This window comes from Panulirus ornatus, chromosome 19 (genome assembly GCF_036320965.1).
Source record: "Panulirus ornatus isolate Po-2019 chromosome 19, ASM3632096v1, whole genome shotgun sequence".
In the NCBI taxonomy this organism is placed as follows: Eukaryota; Metazoa; Arthropoda; class Malacostraca; order Decapoda; family Palinuridae; genus Panulirus; species Panulirus ornatus.
Window position 1 is genome coordinate 26,467,505 of NC_092242.1, and position 22,500 is coordinate 26,490,004.

Consider the following 22,500-nt stretch of genomic DNA (forward strand, 5'->3'; position numbering starts at 1 on the left):
CCTCCTAATTGACTTGACCCTCAACCCTACTGTACCTAATAACCTTGCTCTTATTCACATTTACCTTTAGCTTTCTTCTTTCACACACTTTACCAAACTCAGTCACCAGCTTCTGCAGTTTCTTACATGATTCAGCCACCAGCGCTGCATCATCAGCGAACAACAACTGACTCACTTCCCAAGCTCTCTCATCCACAACAGACTTCATACTTGCCCCTCTTTCCAAAACTCTTTCATTCACCTCCCTAACAATCCCATCCATAAACAAATTAAACAACCATGGAGAGATCTCACACCCCTGCCGCAAACCTACATTCACTGAGAACCAATCACTTTCCTCTCTTCCTACACGAACACATGCCTTACATCCTCGATAAAAACTTTTCACTGCTTCCAGCAACTTGCTTCCCACATCATATATTCTTAAAACCTTCCACAGAGCATCTCTATCAACTGTATCATATGCCTTCTCCAGATCCATAAATGCTACATACAAATCCATTTGTTTTCCTAAGTATTTCTCACATACATTCTTCAAAGCAAACACCTGATCCACACATCCTCTACCACTTCTGAAACCACATTGCTCTTCCCCAATCTGATGCTCTGTACATGCCTTCACCCTCTCAATCAATACCCTTCCATATAATTTACCAGGAATACTCAACAAACTTATACCTCTGTAATTTTAGCACTCACTCTTATCCCCTTTGCCTTTGTACAATGGCACTATGCAAGCATTCCGCCAATCCTCAGGCACCTCACCATGAATCATACATATATTAAATAACCTTACCAACCAGTCAACAATACAGTCACCCCCTTTTTTTAATAAATTCCACTGCAATAATATCCAAACCTGCTGCTTTGCCGGCTTTCATCTTCCGTAAAGCTTTTACTACCTCTTCTCTATTTACCAAATCATTTTCCCTAACCCTCTCACTTTGCACACCACCTCGACCAAAACACCCTATATCTGCCACTCTATCATCAAACACATTCAAAAAAACCTTCAAAATACTCACTCCATCTCCTTCTCACATCACCACTACTTGTTATCACCTCCCCATTAGCCCCCTTCACTGAAGTTTCCATTTGCTCCCTTGTCTTACGCACTTTATTTACCTCCTTCTAAAACATCTTTTTATTCTCCCTAAAATTTAATGATACTCTCTCACCCCAACTCTCATTTGCCCTCTTTTTCACCTCTTGCACCTTTCTCTTGACCCCCTGCCTCTTTCTTTTATACCTCTCCCACTCATTTGCATTTTTTCCCTGCAAAAATCGTTCAAATGCCTCTCTCTTCTTTTTCACTAATAATCTTACTTCTTAATCCCACCACTCAGTACATTTTCTAATCAACCCACCTCCCACGCTTCTCATGCCACAAGCATCTTTTGCGCAATCCATCACTGCTTCCCTAAATACATCCCATTCCTCCCCCACTCCCCTTACCTCCTTTGTTCTCACCTTTTTCCATTCTGTACTCAGTCTCTCCTGGTACTTCCTCACACAAGTCTCCTTCCCAAGCTCACTTACTCTCACCACTCTCTTCACCCCAACATTCTCTCTTCTATATATATATATATATATATATATATATATATATATATATATATATATATATATATATATATATATATATATATATATATATATAAATATATATATATAAATGTATATATATATAAATGTATATATAAATTTATATATATATATATATATATATATATATATATATATATATATATATATATATATATATATATATATATATATATATATATATATATATATATATATATATACATTTTTCGTTTTCTACGGGGAAAACGAAACACAATAAGGTTCCCAAGTGCACTTTCGTGTAATAATTACATCATCAGGGGAGACACAAGAGAGAAATATAAGTCAGTTGATATATTTCGAAAAGACGAAGCTAGGACGCCATTTGGTAAACATATGATTGTCCAAAACAAACAACGAGCGTTCATAAACTAATCATTTTACAAATTTGGTCAACAATAAAGTTATCTAATTTTTATAGACCATTACTGATATTAAGATTATAATTCTTTGTGTATCTAATGATAGAAGATTCAATGATATTTCCGTTGGTAATAGAGTTAATAATGATTGTCCAAAACATACAACGAGTGTTCATAAACTTTTCATTTTGCAGATTTAATCAACAATAAAGTTATCTAATTTGTATAGACCATCACTGATATCAAGATTATAATTCTTTGTGTTTTTAATGATTGAAGATTCAATAATATTTCTCTTGGTAATAGAGTTAGAGTTAATGACAGATGGCGTTACTCCAGTCAGTACAATGACCACAGTTTTTAACGTGATTAAACAAGGCATTTGATTCTTGACCCGTTCTTATACTATATTTTTGTTGCTTAAGTCTAGCAGAAAGTTCTTTACCAGTCTGACCAACATAAAATTTATCACATTTTCCACAAGGCACTTTACAGATGCATCCAAGTGAATTTTCTGGTGAATTCCTGATTAAGATATTCTTTATAGTATTATTGTTGCTAAAGGCAACATCTACATTAAAGGATTTAAGCAACATGGGAAGCAAAGTGAAATTATTATCAAAAGGGAGAACTAAAAGATTCTTGGTGTCAATAGGAGGTTTGGGCTGAACTCCATGAAATAATTTCTTTGCTAACCTAAGAGATTTATTAATGAAAGATCTATGGTACTTTAACTTGGATCCAATAGAATATATCTTCTCAAACTCATCATCAATAAACTCTGGACTGCAAATACGTAATGCCCTAAGGAACATAGATTGAAATGATGATAATTTAACTCTATCATGTTGAGATGAGTAATAATGAATATATGAACATACATTGGTGGGTTTTCTGTATATGCTAAACCTAAACTTGTTTCTTTGTCTATGGATCATGCAATCTAAAAATTGTAACATACCATTATTTTCATTTTCTACAGTAAATTTGATGGAAGGTACTAAATTGTTAAGTAAGGGGAGAAAAATTTGTAAATTTTCATTTGTTGGCCAAACACAAAGAACATCATGTACATACCTAAAACAAATTGCATTAAAAGGTAGAATATCCTTTAGTAATTTTGTTTCAAAAAAATCCATATAAAGATTACTAAGTACAGGTGAAAGAGGGTTGCCCATTGCCATACCAAATTTTTGAGCAAAATTTTCTCCATTAGATTGAAATACACAGTGTTTTATACACAATTTTATCAGTTCAATGAAATTATACTTTGAAACAGGTAAATGAATATCATCCAAGGAATCAAATAGATATTATAAAAGGTCATCAACTGGAACTTTAGTGAGGAAACATCAAAGCTAACAAGTTTAGAATCAAAATCAACATTGATATTGTTTAGCTTGTTGACTAAATCTACATTGATCATGCTATTAGAATTTGATACATTACCCACTAAAGGGCTTAATAAAGAAACTAACCATTTTGACAATTTATATGTGATGGAGCCTTCTGAACTCACTATAGGTCTTGCTGGAAAATTCTGTTTATGTATTTTGATAAGTCCATACATATATGGTAATGAAGGGGACAAAGATGACAAACTTTTGATAAGAGAAGTGTTACCTTTCAACAACAACTTCATTTTTTTTATATTGAAATGAGAATTAACTGCTTCTAAGGGATTTTTACTAAGTTTCGAATATGTTGTGTCATCATTTAGAAGATCATTCATTCTAGATAAATAGTTACTTTTGTCTAAAATCACAACATAGTTAGACTTATCTGCCTTAGTAATATGTATATCCTTGTCTTTTTTTAAGGTGTTAATAGCTCTTATGAATCTTTTTCGGCAATTAGCTAGCACTGGTTTTGACAAACTGGCATATACTAAACCCTTACAGATAATAATTTCAAAACCAGTGCTAGCTAATTGCCCTTTTCACTAAAGTTCCAGTTCATGACCTTTTAGAATATCTATCTGATGTCTTGGATGATATTCATTTACCTGTTTCAAAGTCTAATTTCAGTGAACTGATAAAATTGTGTATAAAAGACCGTGTATTTCAATCTAATGGAGATTATTATCCTCAAAAATTTGGTATGGCAATGGGTAACCCTCTTTCACCTGTACTAAGTAATCTTTACATGGAATTTTTTGAAACAAAATTACTAAGGAATATTCTACCGTTTAATGCAATTTGGTTTAGGTATGTAGATGATGTTCTTTGCATTTTGCCAACAAATGAAAATTTAAAAATTTTTCTCCCCTTACTTAACAATTTAGTACCTTTCATCAAATTTACTGTAGAAAATGAAAATAATGGTATGTTACCATTTTTAGATTGCATGATCCATAGACAAGGAAACAAGTTTAAGTTTAGCATATACAGAAAACCCACCAATGTATGTTCATATATTCATTATTACTCATCTCAACATGACAGAATTAAACTACCATCGTTTCAATCTATGTTCCTTAGGGCATTGCGTATTTGCAGTCCAGAGTTTATTGATGATGAGTTTGAGAAGATATATTCTGTTGGATCCAAGTTAAAGTACCTTAGATCTTTCTTTGATAAATCCTTTAAGTTAGCAAAGAAATAATTTTGCAGAGTTAAGCCCAAACCTCCCATTGACACCAAGAATCTTTTAGTTCTCCTTTTTGATAATGATTTCACTTTGCTTCCCATGTTGCTTAAACCCTTTAATGTAAATGTTGCCTTTAGCAACAATAATACTATAAAGAATATCTTAATCAGAAATTCACCAGAAAATTCACTTGGATGCATCTATAAAGTGCCTTGTGGAAAATGTGATAAATTTCATGTTGGTCAGACTGGTAAAGAACTTTCTGTTAGACTTAAGCAACATAGATATAGTATAAGAGCAGGACAAGAATCAAATGCCTTGTTTAATCACGTTAAAAACTATGATCATTGTACTGACTGGAGTAACGCCATCTCAGTTATTAACTCTTAACTCTATTACCAAGAGAATTATTATTGAGTCTTCTATTATTAAAAACACAAAGAATTATAATCTTAATATTAGTGATGGTCTATACAAATTAGATAACTTTATTGCTGATAAAATCTGCAAAATGATACGTTTATGAACGCTCGTTGTATGTTTTGGACAATCAATATTAACTCTATTACCAAGAGAAAATATCATTGAATCTTCCATTATTAAATACACAAAGAATCATAATCTTAATATTAGTGATGGTCTATACAAATTAGTTAACTTTATTGTTGACCAAATTTGTAAAATGATTAGTTTATGAACGCTCGTTGTTTGTTTTGGACAATCATATGTTTACCAAATGGCGTCCTAGCTTCGTCTCTTCGATGTATATCAACTGACTTATATTTCTCTCTTGTGTCTCCCCTGATGATGTAATTATTACACGAAAGTGCACTTGGGAACCTTATTGTGTTTCATTTTCCCCGTGGACTCATTGGAATATCTTGATCACGCGCAAAATTATGATTCTTCCCAATATACATATATATATATATATATATATATATATATATATATATATATATATATATATATATATATATATATTTTTTTTTTTTTTTATTATCCTGCTTTGTCGCTGTCTCCCGCGTTAGCGAGGTAGCGTAAGGAAACATACGAAAGAATGGCCCAACCCACCCACATACATATGTATATACATACACGTCCACACACGCAAATATACATGCCTATACATTTCAACGTATACATATATATACACACACAGACATATACATATATACACATGTGCATAATTCATACTGTCTGCCTTTATTCATTCCCATCGCCACCTCGCCACACATGAAATAACAACCCCCTCACCCCTTCATGTGTGCGAGGTAGCGCTAGGAAAAGAAGACAAAGGCCCCATTCGTTCACACTCAATCTCTAGCTGTCATGTAATAATGCACCGAAACCACAGCTCCCTTCCCAAATCCAGACCCCACACAACTTTCCATGGTTTACCCCAGACGCTTCACATGCCCTGGTTCAATCCATTGACAGTACGTCGACCCCGGTATACCACATCGTTCCAATTCACTCTATTTCTTGCACGCCTTTCACCCTCCTGCATATTCATGCCTCGATCACTCAAAATCTTTTTCACTCCATCTTTCCACCGCCAATTTGGTCTCCCACTTCTCCTCGTTCCCTCCACCTTTGACACATATATCCTCTATGTCAATCATTCCTCACTTATTCTCTCCATGTGACCAAACCATTTCAAAACATCCTCTTCTGCTCTCTCAACCACACTCTTTTTATTTCCACACATCTCTCTTACCCTATCATTACTTACTGGATCAAACCACATCACACCATACATTGTCCTCAAACATCTCATTTCCAGCACATCCACCATCCTGCGCACAACTCTATCCATATCCTACGCCTCGCAACCATACAACGTTGTTGGAACCACTATTCCTTCAAACATACCCATTTTTGCTTTCGGAGATAATGTTCTCACTTCCACACATTCTTCAAAGCTCCTAGAATTTTCGCCCCCTCCCCCAAGCTATGATTCACTTCCGCTTCCATGGCTCAATCAGCTACCAATTCCATTCCCACATATCTAAAACACTTCACTTCCTCCAGTTTTTCTCCATTCAAACTTACCTCACAATTGACTTGACCCTCAACCCTACTGTACCTAATAACCTTGCTCTTATTCACATTAACTCTCAACTTTCTTCTTTCACGCACTTTACCAAACTCGGTCACCAGCTTCTGCAGTTTCTCACATGAATTAGCCACCAGCGCTGCATTATCAGCGAACAACAACTGACTCACTTCCCAAGCTCTCTCATCCACAACAGACTGCATACTTACATCTCTTTCCAAAACTCTTGCATTCACCTCCCTAACAACCCCATCCATAAACAAATTAAACAACCATGGAGACATCGCACACCCCTGCCGCAAACCTACATTCACTGAGAACCAATCACTTTCCTCTCTTCCTACACGTACACATGCATTACATCCCCGATAAAAACTTTTCACTGTTTCTAACAACTTGCCTCCCCCACCATATATTCTTAATAGTTTCCACAGAGCATCTGTATCAACTCTATCATATGCCTTCTCCAGATCCATAAATGCTACATACAAATCCATTTGCTTTTCTAAGTATTTCTCACATACATTCTTCAAAGCAAACACCTGATCCACACATCCTCTACCACTTCTGAAACCACACCGCTCTTCCCCATCTGATGCTCTGTACCTGTCTTTACCCTCTCACTTAATACCCTCCTATATAATTTCCCAGGAATACTCAACAAACTTATACCTCTGTAATTCAGCACTCATATTTGTCCCCTTTGCCTTTGTACAATGGCACTATGCAAACATTCCGCCAATCATCAGGCACCTCACCATGAATCATACATACATTAAATAACCTTACCAACCAGTCAATAATACAGTCAACAATGCAGAAATCATATGATAGTGTTGATAGAGATGCTCTGTGGAAGGTATTAAGAATATGTGGTGTGGGAGGCAAGTTGTTAGAAGCTGTGAAAAGCTTTTATCGAGGATGTAAGGCCTGTGTACGTGTAGGAAGAGAGGAAAGTGATTGGTTCTCAGTGAATGTAGGTTTGCGGCAGGGGTGTGTGATGTCTCCATGGTCTTTTAATTCGTTTATGGATGGGGTTGTTAGGGAAGTGAATGCAAGAGTTTTGGAAAGAGGGGCAAGTATGCAGTCTGTTGTGGATGAGAGAGCTTGGGAGGTGAGTCAGTATTTGTTCCCTGATGATACAGCGCTGTTGGCTGATTCATGTGAGAAACTGCAGAAGCTGGTGACTGAGTTTGGTAAAGTGTGTGAAAGAAGAAAGTTGAGAGTAAATGTGAATAAGAGCAAGGTTATTAGGTACAGTAAGGTTGTGAGTCAAGTCAATTGGGAGGTAAGTTTGAATGGAAAAAAACTGGAGGAAGTAAAGTGTTTTAGATATCTGAAAGTGGATCTGGCAGCGGATGGAACCATATAGGCGGAAGTGAATCATAGGGTGGGGGAGGGTGCGAAAATTTTGGGAGCCTTGAAGAATATTTGGAAGTCGAGAACATTGTCTCAGAAAGCAAAAATGGGTATGTTTTAAGGAATAGTGGTTCCAACAGTGTTGTATGGTTGTGAGGCGTGGGCTATGGATAGAGTTGTGCGCAGGATGGTGGATGTGCTGGAAATGAGATGTTTGAGGACAATATGTGGTGTGAGGTGGTTTGATCGAGTAAATAATGTAAGGGTAAGAGAGATGTGTGGAAATAAAAAGAGTATGGTTGAGAGAGCAGAAGAAGGTGTTTTGAAATGGTTTTGTCACATGGAGAGAATGAGTGAGGAAAGATTGAACAAGAGGATATATGTGTCGGAGGTGGAGGGAACGAGGAGAAGTGGGAGACCAAATTGGAGGTGGAAAGATAGAGTGAAAGAGATTTTGAGTGATCGGGGCCTGAACATGCAGGAGGGTGAAAGGAGGGTAAGGAATAGAGTGATTTGGAACGATGTGGTATACCGGGGTCGACGTGCTGTTAATGGATTGAACCACGGCATGTGAAGCGTCTGGGGTGAAACAAGGAAAGTTCTGTGGGGCCTGGATGTGGAAAGAGAGCTGTGGTCTCGGTGCATTATTACATGACAGCTAGAGACTGAGTGTGAACGAATGGGGCCTTTGTTGTCTTTTGCTAGCGCTACTTCGCACACATGAGAGGGGAGGGGGTTGTTATTCCATGTGTTGCGAGGTGGCGATGGGAATAGATAAAAGCAGACAGTATGAATTATATACATGTGTATATATGTATATGTCTGTGTTAGTATATATATATGTACATTGAGATGTATAGGTATGTATATTTGCGTGTGTGGACGTGTATGTATATACATGTGTATGTGGGTGGGTTGGGCCATTTCTTTCGTCTGTTTCCTTGCGCTACCTCGCTAACGCGGGAGACCGCGACAAAGCAAAATAGATAAGTAGATTAATAAATAATAAACATATAAATAAATATATAAATATATATATATATATATACATATATATATATATATATATATATATATATATATATATATATATATATTATTATTTTATATTTATTATACTTTGTCGCTGTCTCCCGCGTTTGCGAGGTAGCGCAAGGAAACAGACGAAAGGAATGGCCCAACCCACTCCCATACACATGTATATACATACGTCCACACACGCAAATATACATACCTACACAGCTTTCCATGGTTTACCCCAGACGCTTCACATGCCTTGATTCAATCCACTGACAGCACGTCAACCCCGGTATACCACATCGCTCCAATTCACTCTATTCCTCGCCCTCCTTTCACCCTCCTGCATGTTCAGGCCCCGATCACACAAAATCTTTTTCACTCCATCTTTCCACCTCCAATTTGGTCTCCCTCTTCTCCTCGTTCCCTCCACCTCCGAACACATATATCCTCTTGGTCAATCTTTCCTCACTCATTCTCTCCATGTGCCCAAACCACTTCAAAACACCCTCTTCTGCTCTCTCAACCACGCTCTTTTTATTTCCACACATCTCTCTTACCCTTACGTTACTCACTCGATCAAACCACCTCACACCACACATTGTCCTCAAACATCTCATTTCCAGCACATCCATCCTCCTGCGCACAACTCTATCCATAGCCCACGCCTCGCAACCATACAACATTGTTGGAACTACTATTCCTTCAAACATACCCATTTTTGCTTTCCGAGATAATGTTCTCGACTTCCACACATTCTTCAAGGCCCCCAGAATTTTCGCCCCCTCCCCCACCCTATGATCCACTTCCGCTTCCATGGTTCCATCCGCTGCCAGATCCACTCCCAGATATCTAAAACACTTCACTTCCTCCAGTTTTTCTCCATTCAAACTCACCTCCCAACTGAATTGACCCTCAACCCTACTGTACCTAATAACCTTGCTCTTATTCACATTTACTCTTAACTTTCTTCTTCCACACACTTTACCAAACTCAGTCACCAGCTTCTGCAGTTTCTCACATGAATCAGCCACCAGCGCTGTAACATCAGCGAACAACAACTGACTCACTTCCCAAGCTCTCTCATCCCCAACAGACTTCATACTTGCCCTTCTTTCCAAAACTCTTGCATTTACCTCCCTAACAACCCCATCCATAAACAAATTAAACAACCATGGAGACATCACACACCCCTGCCGCAGACCTACATTCACTGAGAACCAATCACTTTCCTCTCTTCCTACATGTACACATGCCTTACATCCTCGATAAAATCTTTTCACTGCTTCTAACAACTTGCCTCCCACACCATATATTCTTAATACCTTACACAGAGCATCTCTATCAACTCTATCATATCCCTGGGGATAGGGGAGAAAGAACACTTTCCACGTATTCCCTGCGTGTCGTAGAAGGCGACATATATATATATATATATATATATATATATATATATATATATATATATATATATATATATATATATATATATATGTATATATATATATATATATATATATATATATATATATGGGAGCGGGGGGCTGGAAATCCTCCCCTCTTGTTTTCTTTTTTTTAATTTTCCAAAACAAGGAACAGAGAAGGGGGCCAGGTGAGGATATTCCCTCAGAGGCCCAGTCCTCTCTTCTTAACGCTACCTTGCTAATGCGGGAAATGGCGAATAGTTTGAAAGAAAAAAAAAAGGTATGTATGTATGTAGGTATGTATATTTGCGTGTGTGGACGTGTGTATGTACATGTGTATGGGGGGGGTTGGGCCATTTCTTTCGTCTGTTTCCTTGCGCTACCTCGCAAACGCGGGAGACAGCGACAAAGTATAAAAAAAAAAAAAAAAAAAAAAATATATATATATATATATATATATATATATATATATATATATATATATATATATATATGTATATATATATATATATATATATATATATATATATATATATATATATATATATATATATATATATATCTTTTTTTTTTCTTTCAAACTATTCGCCATTTCCCGCATTAGCAAGGTAGCGTTAAGAAGAGAGGACTGGGCCTCTGAGGGAATATCCTCACCTGGCCCCCTTCTCTGTTCCTTGTTTTGGAAAATTAAAAAAAAGAAAACAAGAGGGGAGGATTTCCAGCCCCCCGCTCCCATATATATATATATATATATATATATATATATATACATATATATATATATATATATATATATATATATATATATATATATATATATATATATATATATATATATATATATAAATGTGAATAAGAGCAAGGTTATTAGGTACAGTAGGGTTGAGGGTCAAGTCAATTGGGAGGTGAGTTTGAATGGAGAAAAACTGGAGGAAGTGAAGTGTTTTAGATATCTGGGAGTGGATCTGGCAGCGGATGGAACCATGGAAGCGGAAGTGGATCATAGGGTGGGGGAGGGGGCGAAAATTCTGGGGGCCTTGAAGAATGTGTGGAAGTCGAGAACATTATCTCGGAAAGCAAAAATGGGTATGTTTGAAGGAATAGTAGTTCCAACAATGTTGTATGGTTGCGAGGCGTGGGCTATGGATAGAGTTGTGCGCAGGAGGATGGATGTGCTGGAAATGAGATGCTTGAGGACAATGTGTGGTGTGAGGTGGTTTGATCGAGTGAGTAACGTAAGGGTAATAGAGATGTGTGGAAATAAAAAGAGCGTGGTTGAGAGAGCAGAAGAGGGTGTTTTGAAGTGGTTTGGGCACATGGAGAGAATGAGTGAGGAAAGATTGACCAAGAGGATATATGTGTCGGAGGTGGAGGGAACGAGGAGAAGAGGGAGACCAAATTGGAGGTGGAAAGATGGAGTGAAAAAGATTTTGTGTGATCGGGGCCTGAACATGCAGGAGGGTGAAAGGAGGGCAAGGAATAGAGTGAATTGGAGCGATGTGGTATACCGGGGTTGACGTGCTGTCAGTGGATTGAATCAAGGCATGTGAAGCGTCTGGGGTAAACCATGGAAAGCTGTGTAGGTGTGTATATTTGCGTGTGTGGACGTATGTATATACATGTGTATGGGGGGGGTTGGGCCATTTCTTTCCTCTGTTTCCTTGCGCTACCTCGCAAACGAGGGAGACAGCGACAAAGTATAATAAAAAAAATAATATATATATATATCTATATATATATATATATATATATATATAAATTCTGGGAGCCTTGAAGAATGTTTGGAAGTCGAGAACACTATCTCGGAAAGCAAAAATGGATATGTTCGAAGGAATAGTATTTCGAGCAATGTTGTATGGTTGCGAGGCGTGAGCTATGGATAGAGTTGTGCGCAGGAGGGTGAATGTGCTGGAAATGAGATGTTTGAGGACAATATGTGGTGTGAGGTGGTTTGATCGAGTAAATAATGATAGGGTAAGAGAGATGTTTGGAAATAAAAAGAGTTCGGTTGAGAGAGCAAAAGAGGGTGTTTTGAAATGCTTTTATCACATGGAGAGAATGAGTGAGGAAAGATTGATATATGTGTCAGAGGTGGAGGGAACAAGGAGAAGTGGGAGACCAAATTGGAGGTGGAAAGATGGAGTGAAAAAGATTTTGAGTGATCGGGGCCTGAACATGCAGGAGGGTGAAAGGCATGCAAGGAATAGAGTGAATTGGAACGATGTGGTATACCGGCTTCGACGTTCTGTCAATGGATTGAACCAGGGCACGTGAAGTGTCTGGGGTAAACCATGGAAAGTTTTGTGGGGCCTGGATGTGGAAAGGGAGCTGTGGTTTCGGTGCATTATTACATGACAGCTAGAGACTGAGTGTGAACGAATGTGGTCATTGTTGTCTTTTCCTAGCGCCACCTCGCACACATGAGGGGGAGGGGGTTGTTATTCCATGTGTGGCGGGGTGGCAATGGGAATGAATAAGGGCAGACAGTATGAATTATGTACATGTGTATATATGTATATGTCTGTGTGTGTATATGTATGTATACATTGAGATGTATAGGTATGTATATTTGCGTGTGTGGACGTGTATGTATATACATGTGTATGTGGTGGGTTGGGCGAGTCTTTCATCTTTTTCCTTGCGCTACCTCGCTAACGCGGGAGACAGTGACAAAGGAAAATAAATAAAATGAATAAATAAATAAATAAATATATATATATATATATATATATATATATATATATATATATATATATATATATATATATATATATATATATGTACATATATATATATATATATATATATATATATATATATATATATATATATATATATATATATATATATATATATATATATATATATATATATGTACATATTCATACATGCTGTCTTCATTCATTCCTGCCGCTTCCCCGCCACACATGAAATGACACCCACCTCCCCCCGCGTGCGCGCGAGGTAGCGTCAGGAAACGACAATAAAAGCCACATTCGTTCATACTCAGTTTCTAGCTGTCGTATGTAATGCACCGAAGCCATAGCTTCCTTTCCATATCCAGGCCTCACAAAACTTTTAATGGTTTGCCCGAGACGCTTCACTTGCCCTGGTTCAATCCATTGACAGCACGTCGGCCCCTGTACACCACATCTTTCTAATTCACTTTATTCCTTGCACACCCTTCACCCTTTGTATGTTCAAGCCCCGACCGCTCAAGATAGTTTTCACTCCATCCTTCCACCTCTATTTTGGTCTCCCACTTCTCCTTATTCCCTCCACCTCTGACACGTTAATCCTCTTTGTCTATATTTCCTCACTCTTTCTCTCCAAACCTTTTTAATACACCCTCTTCTGCTCTCTTAACCACTCTGTTTATTACCACACATCTCTCACCCTTTCATTACTTACTCGATCAAAGCACCTCACACCATATATTGTCCTCAAATATCTCATTTCCAACACATCTACCTTCCTCCACACAACCCCATCTATCGCCCATATCTCACAACCATATATCGTTGTTGGAACCACTACTCCTTCAAACTTACTCATTTTGCTCTGCGAGAAGGCGTTCTCGCCTTCCATACATTCTTCAACGCTACCAGAACCTTTGCCTCCTCTCCCACCCTGTGACTCACTCCTAGATATCTAAAACACTTCACTTCCTCCAGTTTTTCTCCATTCAAACTTACCTCCCAATTTACTTGTCCCTCAACCCTACTGAACCTAATAACCTTGCTCTTATTCACATTTACTCTCAGCTTTCTTCTTTCACACACTTTACCAAACTCAGTCACCAGCTTCTGCAGTTTCTCACCCGAATCACCCACCAGCGCTGTATCATCTGCGAACAACAACTGACTCACTTCCTAAGACCTCTCATCCACAACAGACTGCATGCTTGCCCCTCTCTCCAAAACTCTTGCATTCTTCTCCCTAACAATCCCATCCATAAACATATCAAACAACCATGGAGACATCACACATCCCTGAAGCAAACCTACATTCACTTGGAACCACTCACTTTTCTCTCTTCCTACTCGTACACATGCCTTACATTCTCGATAAAAACTTTTCACTGCTTCTAGCAACTTACCTCCCACACCATATATTCTCAACACCTTCCACAGAGCATCTCAATCAACTCTATCATATGCCTTCTCCAGATCCATAAATGCTGCATACAAATCCATCTGGTTTTCTAAGTATTTCTCACGTATATTCTTCATAGCAAACACCTGATCCACACATCCTCTACCACTTCTGAAACCGCACTGCTCCTCCCCAGTCTGGCTCTGTACATACTCTAACTCCAGTACCACAGAGCATCTTTATCAACTCTACCATATGCTTTCTTCAGATCCATAAATGCTACATAGAAATCCATCTGGTTTTCTAAGATTTCTCACGTACATTCTTCATAGCAAACACCTGATCCACACATCCTCTATCACTTCTGAAACCACATTGCTCCTCCCCAGTCTGGTGCTCTGTACATACTCTAACTCCAGTACGACGAGAAACATAACTGAACCTTTTATTATCAAATACACAAAGAATTATACTCTTGATATTAGTGAAGGTCTATATAAATTGGATAACTTTATTGTTGATAAAATTTGTAAACAATTTACCTTCTTGTCCACATGATATGTTTGTGATATGCTCGTTGTCTGTTTTGGACAATCGCATGTTTATCAAATGGCGTCCTAGCTACCTCTCTTCGTTGTATATCAACTGACTGTTATATTTCTCTCTTGTCTCCCCTGATGATGTGATTATTACACGAAAGTGCACTTAGATTACATGTTAATTTATAGGCGCGTGTAGTAGAGACTTTTGGATGTTAATGTGCTGAGAGGTGCAACTGGAGGCGAATGTGAATATTTGTAGAGGTTTCCAGAATAGAAGAGAGAATGTGGGGGTGAAGAGAGTGGTGAGAGTAAGCTCTTGAAGGAGACTTGTGTGAGGAAGTACCAGGAGAAACTGGGTGCAGAAATGAAAAAGGTGAGAACAAAGGAGGTAAGGGGAGTGGGGGAGGAATGGGATATATTTAGGGAAGCAGTGATGGCTTGCGCAAAAGATGTTTGTGGCATGAGAAGCGTGGGAGGTGAGTAGATTAGAAAGGGTCGTAAATGGTGGGATGAAGAAGTAAGATTATTAGTGAAAGAGAAGAGAGAGGCATTTGGACGAGTTTTGTAGGGAAATAGTGCAAATGAGTGGGAGTTGTATAAAAGAAAGAGGCAGGAGGTCAAGAGAAAGGTGCAAGAGGTGACAAAGAGGGCAAATGAGAGTTGGGGTGAGAGAGTATCATTATATTTTAGGGAGAATAAAAAGATGTTTTGGAAGGAGGTAAATAAAGTGCGTAAGACAAGAGAACAAATGGGAACATCGGTAAAGCGGGCTAATGGGGAGGTAATAACAGGTGTTGGTGAAGTGAGAAGCAAATGAAGTGAGTATTTTGAAGGTTTATTGAATGTGTTAGATGTCAAAGTGGCAGATATAGGGTGGTCTGGGAAGTGAGAGGGTCAGGGAGAATGATTTGGTAAACAGAGAATAGGTAGTAAAAGCTTTGCGGAAGATGAAGGCATGCAAGGCGGCGGGTTTGGATGGTATTGCAGTGGAATTTATTAAAAAAGGGGGTGACTGTGTTGTTGACGGGTTGGTGTGGATATTCACAGTATGTATGGCTCATGGTGAGGTGCCTGAGGATTGGCGGAATGCGTGCATAGTGCCATCGTACAAAGGTAAAGGGGATAAGAGTGAGTGTTCAAATTACAGAGATATAATTTTGTTGAGTATTCCTGGTAAATTATATGGGAGGGTATTGATTGAGAGGGTGAAGGTATGTACAGAGCATCAGATTGGGGAAGAGCAGTGTGGTTTCAGATGTGGTAGAGGATGTGTGGATCAGGTGTTTTGTTTTGAAGAATGTATGTGAGAAATACTTAGAAAGACAAATGGATTTGTATGTAGCATTTATGGATCTGGAGAAGGCATATGATAGAGTTGATAGAGATTCCCTTTGGAAGGTATTAAGAGTATGTTGTGTGGGGCACAAGTTATTAGAAGAAGTGAAAAGTTTTTATCTTTGACGTAAGGCATGTGTACGTGTAGGAAGAGAGGAAAGTGATTGGTTATCACTGGATGTCGGTTTGTGGCAGGGATGCGTGATATTTCCATGGTTGTTCAATTTTTTTTATGGGTGGAGTTGTTAGGGAGGTGAATGGAAAAGTTTTGGAGAGAGGGGCAAGTATGCAGTCTGTTGTGGATGAGAGAGCTTGGGAAGTGAGTCAGTTGTTGTTCACTGATGATTCAGCGCTGGTGACTGATTCGGATGAGAAACTGCAGAAGCTAGTGACTGAGTCTGTTAAAGTGTGTGAAAGAAGAAAGCTGAGAGTAAATGTGGATAAGAGCAAGGTTATTAGGTACAGTAGGGTTGAGGGACAAGTCAATTGGGAGGTAAGTTTGAATGGAGAGAAACAGGAGGAAGTGAATGTTTTAGATATCTGGGAATGGATTTGGCAGCGGATGGAACCATGGAAGCGGAAGGGAGTCACAGGGTTGGGGAGGGGGCGAAAGTTCAGGGAGCGTTGAAAATATGTGGAAGGCGAGAACTTTATCTTGGAGCGCAAAATTGGGTATGTTTGAAGGAATAGTGGTTCCAACAATGTTGTATGGTTGCGAGGCGTGGGCTATAGATAGCGTTGTGCGGAGGAGGATGGATGTGTTGATAATGAGAAGGTTGAGGACTATATGTGGTGTCAAGTGGTTTGATCGAGTAGGTAATGATAGGGTAAGAGAGATGTGTAGAAATAAAAAGAGTGTGGTTAAGAGAGCAGAAGAGGGTGTATTGAAATGGTTTGGTCACGCGGAAAGAATGAGTAAGGAAAGATTGATAAAGAGGATATATGTGTCATGGGTGGAGGGAACGAGTAGATGTGGGAGTCAAAAATGGAGGTGGTAAGATGGAGTGAAAAAGATTTTGAGCGATCTGGGCCTGAACAAACAGGATGGTAAAAGCCGTGCAAAGAATGAAGTGAATTGGAACGATGTGGTATACCGGGGTCGACGTGCTGTCAATGGATTGAACCAGCGCATGTGAAGAGTTTGGAGGAAATCATGGAAAGATTTGTGGGACCTGGATGTAGAACGGGGGCTGTGATTGGGTGCATTATACATGGCAGCTAGAGACTGAGTATGAACGAATGTGGCCTTTGTTGTCTTTTCCTAGAGCTACCTCGCGCGCGCGTGCGGGGGAAGGCATTGCCATTTCATATGTGGCGGGGTGGCGACGGGAAAGAATAAAGGCAGCAAGTATGAATTATGTACACGTATATATGTATATGTCTGTGTATGTATATATATGTATACGTTGAAATGCATAGGTATGTATATGTGCGTGTGTGGACGTGTATGTATATACATGTGTGTGTGTGGGTGGGTTGGGCCATTCTTTCGTCTGCTTCCTTGCGTTACATCGCTAACGCGGGAGACAGCGACAAAGTATATGAATATATATATATATACAGCGCTGGTGGCTGATTCATGTGAGAAACTGCAGAAGCTGGTGACTGAGTTTGGTAAAGTGTGTGGAAGAAGAAAGTTAAGAGTAAATGTGAATAAGAGCAAGGTTATTAGGTACAGTAGGGTTGAGGGTCAAGTCGATTGGGAGGTGAGTTTGAATGGAGAAAAACTGGAGGAAGTGAAGTGTTTTAGATATCTGGGAGTGGATCTGGCAGCGGATGGAACCATGGAAGCGGAAGTGGATCATAGGGTGGGGGAGGGGGCGAAAATTCTGGGAGCCTTGAAGAATGTGTGGAAGTCGAGAACATTATCTCGCAAAGCAAAAATGGGTATGTTTGAAGGAATAGTGGTTCCAACAATGTTGTATGGTTGCGAGGCGTGGGCTATGGATAGAGTTGTGCGCAGGAGGATGGATGTGCTGGAAATGAGATGTTTGAGGACAATGTGTGGTGTGAGGTGGTTTGATCGAGTAAGTAACGTAAGGGTAAGAGAGATGTGTGGAAATAAAAAGAGCGTGGTTGAGAGAGCAGAAGAGGGTGTTTTGAAATGGTTTGGGCACATGGAGAGAATGAGTGAGGAAAGATTGACCAAGAGAATATATGTGTCGGAGGTGGAGGGAACGAGGAGAAGAGGTAGACCAAATTGGAGGTGGAAAGATGGAGTGAAAAAGATTTTGTGTGATCGGGGCCTGAACATGCAGGAGGGTGAAAGGAGGGCAAGGAATAGAGTGAATTGCAGCGATGTGGTATACCGGGGTTGACGTGCTGTCAGTGGATTGAATCAAGGCATGTGAAGCGTCTGGGGTAAACCATGGAAAGCTGTGTAGGTATGTATATTTGCGTGTGTGGACGTATGTATATACATGTGTATGGGGGGGGGGTTGAGCCATTTCTTTCGTCTGTTTCCTTGCGCTACCTCGCAAACGCGGGAGACAGCGACAAAGCAAAAAAAGAAAAAAAAAAAGATATATATATATATATATATATATATATATATATATATATATATATATATATATATATATATTTGTTTTTCTTTTATTATACTTTGTCGCTGTCTCCCGCGTTTGCGAGGTAGCGCAAGGAAACAGACGAAAGAAATGGCTCAACCCCCCCCCCATACACATGTATATACATACGTCCACACACGCAAATATACATACCTACACAGCTTTCCATGGTTTACCCCAGACGCTTCACATGCCTTGATTCAATCCACTGACAGCACGTCAACCCCGGTATACCACATCGCTGCAATTCACTCTATTCCTTGCCCTCCTTTCACCCTCCTGCATGTTCAGGCCCCGATCACACAAAATCTTTTTCACTCCATCTTTCCACCTCCAATTTGGTCTCCCTCTTCTCCTCGTTCCCTCCACCTCCGACACATATATCCTCTTGGTCAATCTTTCCTCACTCATTCTCTCCATGTGCCCAAACCACTTCAAAACACCCTCTTCTGCTCTCTCAACCACGCTCTTTTTATTTCCAAACACCTCTCTTACCCTTACGTTACTCACTCGATCAAACCACCTCACACCACACATTGTCCTCAAACATCTCATTTCCAGCACATCCATCCTCCTGCGCACAACTCTATCCATAGCCCACGCCTCGCAACCATACAACATTGTTGGAACCACTATTCCTTCAAACATACCCATTTTTGCTTTGCGAGATAATGTTCTCGACTTCCACACATTCTTCAAGGCCCCCAGAATTTTCGCCCCCTCCCCCACCCTATGATCCACTTCCGCTTCCATGGTTCCATCCGCTGCCAGATCCACTCCCAGATATCTAAAACACTTCACTTCCTCCAGTTTTTCTCCATTCAAACTCACCTCCCAATTGACTTGACCCTCAACCCTAGTGTACCTAATAACCTTGCTCTTATTCACATATATATATATATATATATATATATATATATATATATATATATATATATATATATATATATATATATATATATATATATATATATATATATATATATATATGAAAGCCGGCAAGGCAGCAGGTTTGGATGGTGTTGCAGTGAAATTTATTAAAAAAGGGGATGACTGTATTGTTGACTGGTTGGTAAGGTTATTTAATGTATGTATGACTCATGGTGAGGTGTCTGAGGATTGGCGGAATGCGTGCATAGTACCATTGTACAAAGGCAAAGGGGATAAGAGTGAGTGCTCAAATTACAGAGGTATAAGTTTGTTGAGTATTCCTGGTAAATTATATGGGAGGGTATTGATTGAGAGGGTGAAGGCATGTACAGAGCATCAGATTGGGGAAGAGCAGTGTGGTTTCAGAAGTGGTAGAGGATGTGTGGATCAGGTGTTTGCTTTGAAGAATGTATGTGAGAAATACTTGGAAAAGCAAATGGATTTGTATGTAGCATTTATGGATCTGGAGAAGGCATATGATAGAGTTGATAGAGATGCTCTGTGGAAGGTATTAAGAATATATGGTGTGGGAGGCAAGTTGTTAGAAGCAATGAAAAGTTTTTATCGAGGATGTAAGGCATGTGTACGTGTAGGAAGAGAGGAGAGTGATTGGTTCTCAGTGAATGTAGGTTTGCGGCAGGGGTGTGTGATGTCTCCATGGTTGTTTAATTTGCTTATAGATGGGGTTGCTAGGGAGGTGAATGCAAGAGTTTCGGAAAGAGGGGCAAGTATGAAGTCTACTGTGGATGAGAGAGCTTGGGAAGTGAGTCAGTTGTTGTTCGCTGATGATACAGCGCTGGTGGCTGATTCATGTGAGCAACTGCAGAAGCTCGTGACTGAGTTTGGTAAAGTGTGTGAAAGAAGAAAGTTAAGAGTAAATGTGAATAAGAGCAAGGTTATTAGGTACAGTAGGGTTGAGGGTCAAGTCAATTGGGAGGTAAGTTTGAATGGAGAAAGACTGGAGGAAGTAAAGTGTTTTAGATATCTGGGAGTGGATCTGGCAGCGGATGGAACCATGGAAGCGGAAGTGAATCATAGGGTGGTTGAGGGGGCGAAAATCCTGGGAGCCTTGAAGAATGTGTGGAAGTCGAGAACATTATCTCGGAAAGCAAAAATGGGTATGTTTGAAGGAATAGTGGTTCCAACAATGTTGTATGGTTGCGAGGCGTGGGCTATGGATAGCGCTGTGCGCAGGAGGGTGGATGTGCTGGAAATGAGATGTTTGAGGACAATGTGTGGTGTGAGGTGGTTTGATCGAGAAAGTAATGTAAGGGTAAGAGAGATGTGTGGAAATAAAAAGAGCGTGGTTGAGAGAGCAGAAGAGGGTGTTTTGAAATGGGTTGGGCACATGGAGAGAATGAGTGAGGAAAGATTGACCAAGAGGATATATGTGTCGGAGGTGGAGGGAACGAGGAGAAGAGGGAGACCAAATTGGAGGTGGAAAGATGGAGTGAAAAAGATTTTGAGTGATCGGGGCCTGAACATCCAGGAGGGTGAAAGGAGGGCAAGGAATAGAGTGAATTGGATCGATGTGGTATACCAGGGTTGACGTGCTGTCGGTTGATTGAATCAGGGCATGTGAAGCGTCTGGGGTAAACCATGGAAAGTTGTGTGGGGCCTGGATGTGGAAAGGGAGCTGTGGTTTCGTGCATTATTGCGTGGCAGCTAGAGACTGAGTGTGAACGAATGGTTCCTTTGTTGTCTTTTCCTAGTGCTACCTCGCACACATGAGGGGGGAGGGGGAAGGTATTCCATGTGTGGCGAGGTGGCGATGGGAGTGAATGGGGGCAGACAGTGTGAATTGTGTGCATGGGTATATATGTATGTGTCTGTGTATGTATATATATGTGTACATTGAGATGTATAGGTATGTATATTTGCGTGTGTGGACGTGTATGTATATACATGTGTATGGGGGTGGGTTGGGCCATTTCTTTCGTCTGTTTCCTTGCGCTACCTCGCAAACGCGGGAGACAGCGACAAAGCAAAATGAATAAATAAATAAATATGTATATATATATATATATATATATATATATATATATATAAATAAATTAATAAATGTATATATATATATATATATATATATATATATATATATATATTTTTTTTTTTTTTCTTTTTTCATACTATTCGCCATTTCCCGCGATAGCGAGGTAGCGTTAAGAACAGAGGACTGGGCCTTTTTTGGAATATCCTCACCTGGCCCCCTCTGTTCCTCCTTTTGGAAAAAAAAAAAAAAAGAGAGAGGGGAGGATTTGCAGCCCCCCGCTCCCTCCCCTTTTAGTCGCCTTCTACGACACGCAGGGAATACGTGGGATGTATTCTTAATCCCCTATCCCCAGGGATAATATATATATATATATATATATATATATATATATATATATATATATATATATATATGGGAGCGGGAGGCTGGAAATCCTCCCCTCTCATTATTTTTTTTTTTGATTTTTCCAAAAGAAGGAACAGAGAAGGGGGCCAGGTGAGGATATTCCCTCAAAGGCCCAGTTCTCTGTTCTTAACGCTACCTCGCTAACGCGGGAAATGGCGAATAGTTTGAAAGAAAAAAAAAAAAATATATATATATAT

The 22,500-nt window shown here is 39.4% G+C and overlaps 1 protein-coding gene across 1 annotated transcript in view; it reads left to right on the plus strand.

Annotated features, from left to right (window-relative positions):
- Positions 1–22,500, plus strand: part of LOC139755466 (phospholipid-transporting ATPase ABCA3-like) — a 151,899-nt gene that overhangs the window by 22,140 nt on the left and 107,259 nt on the right.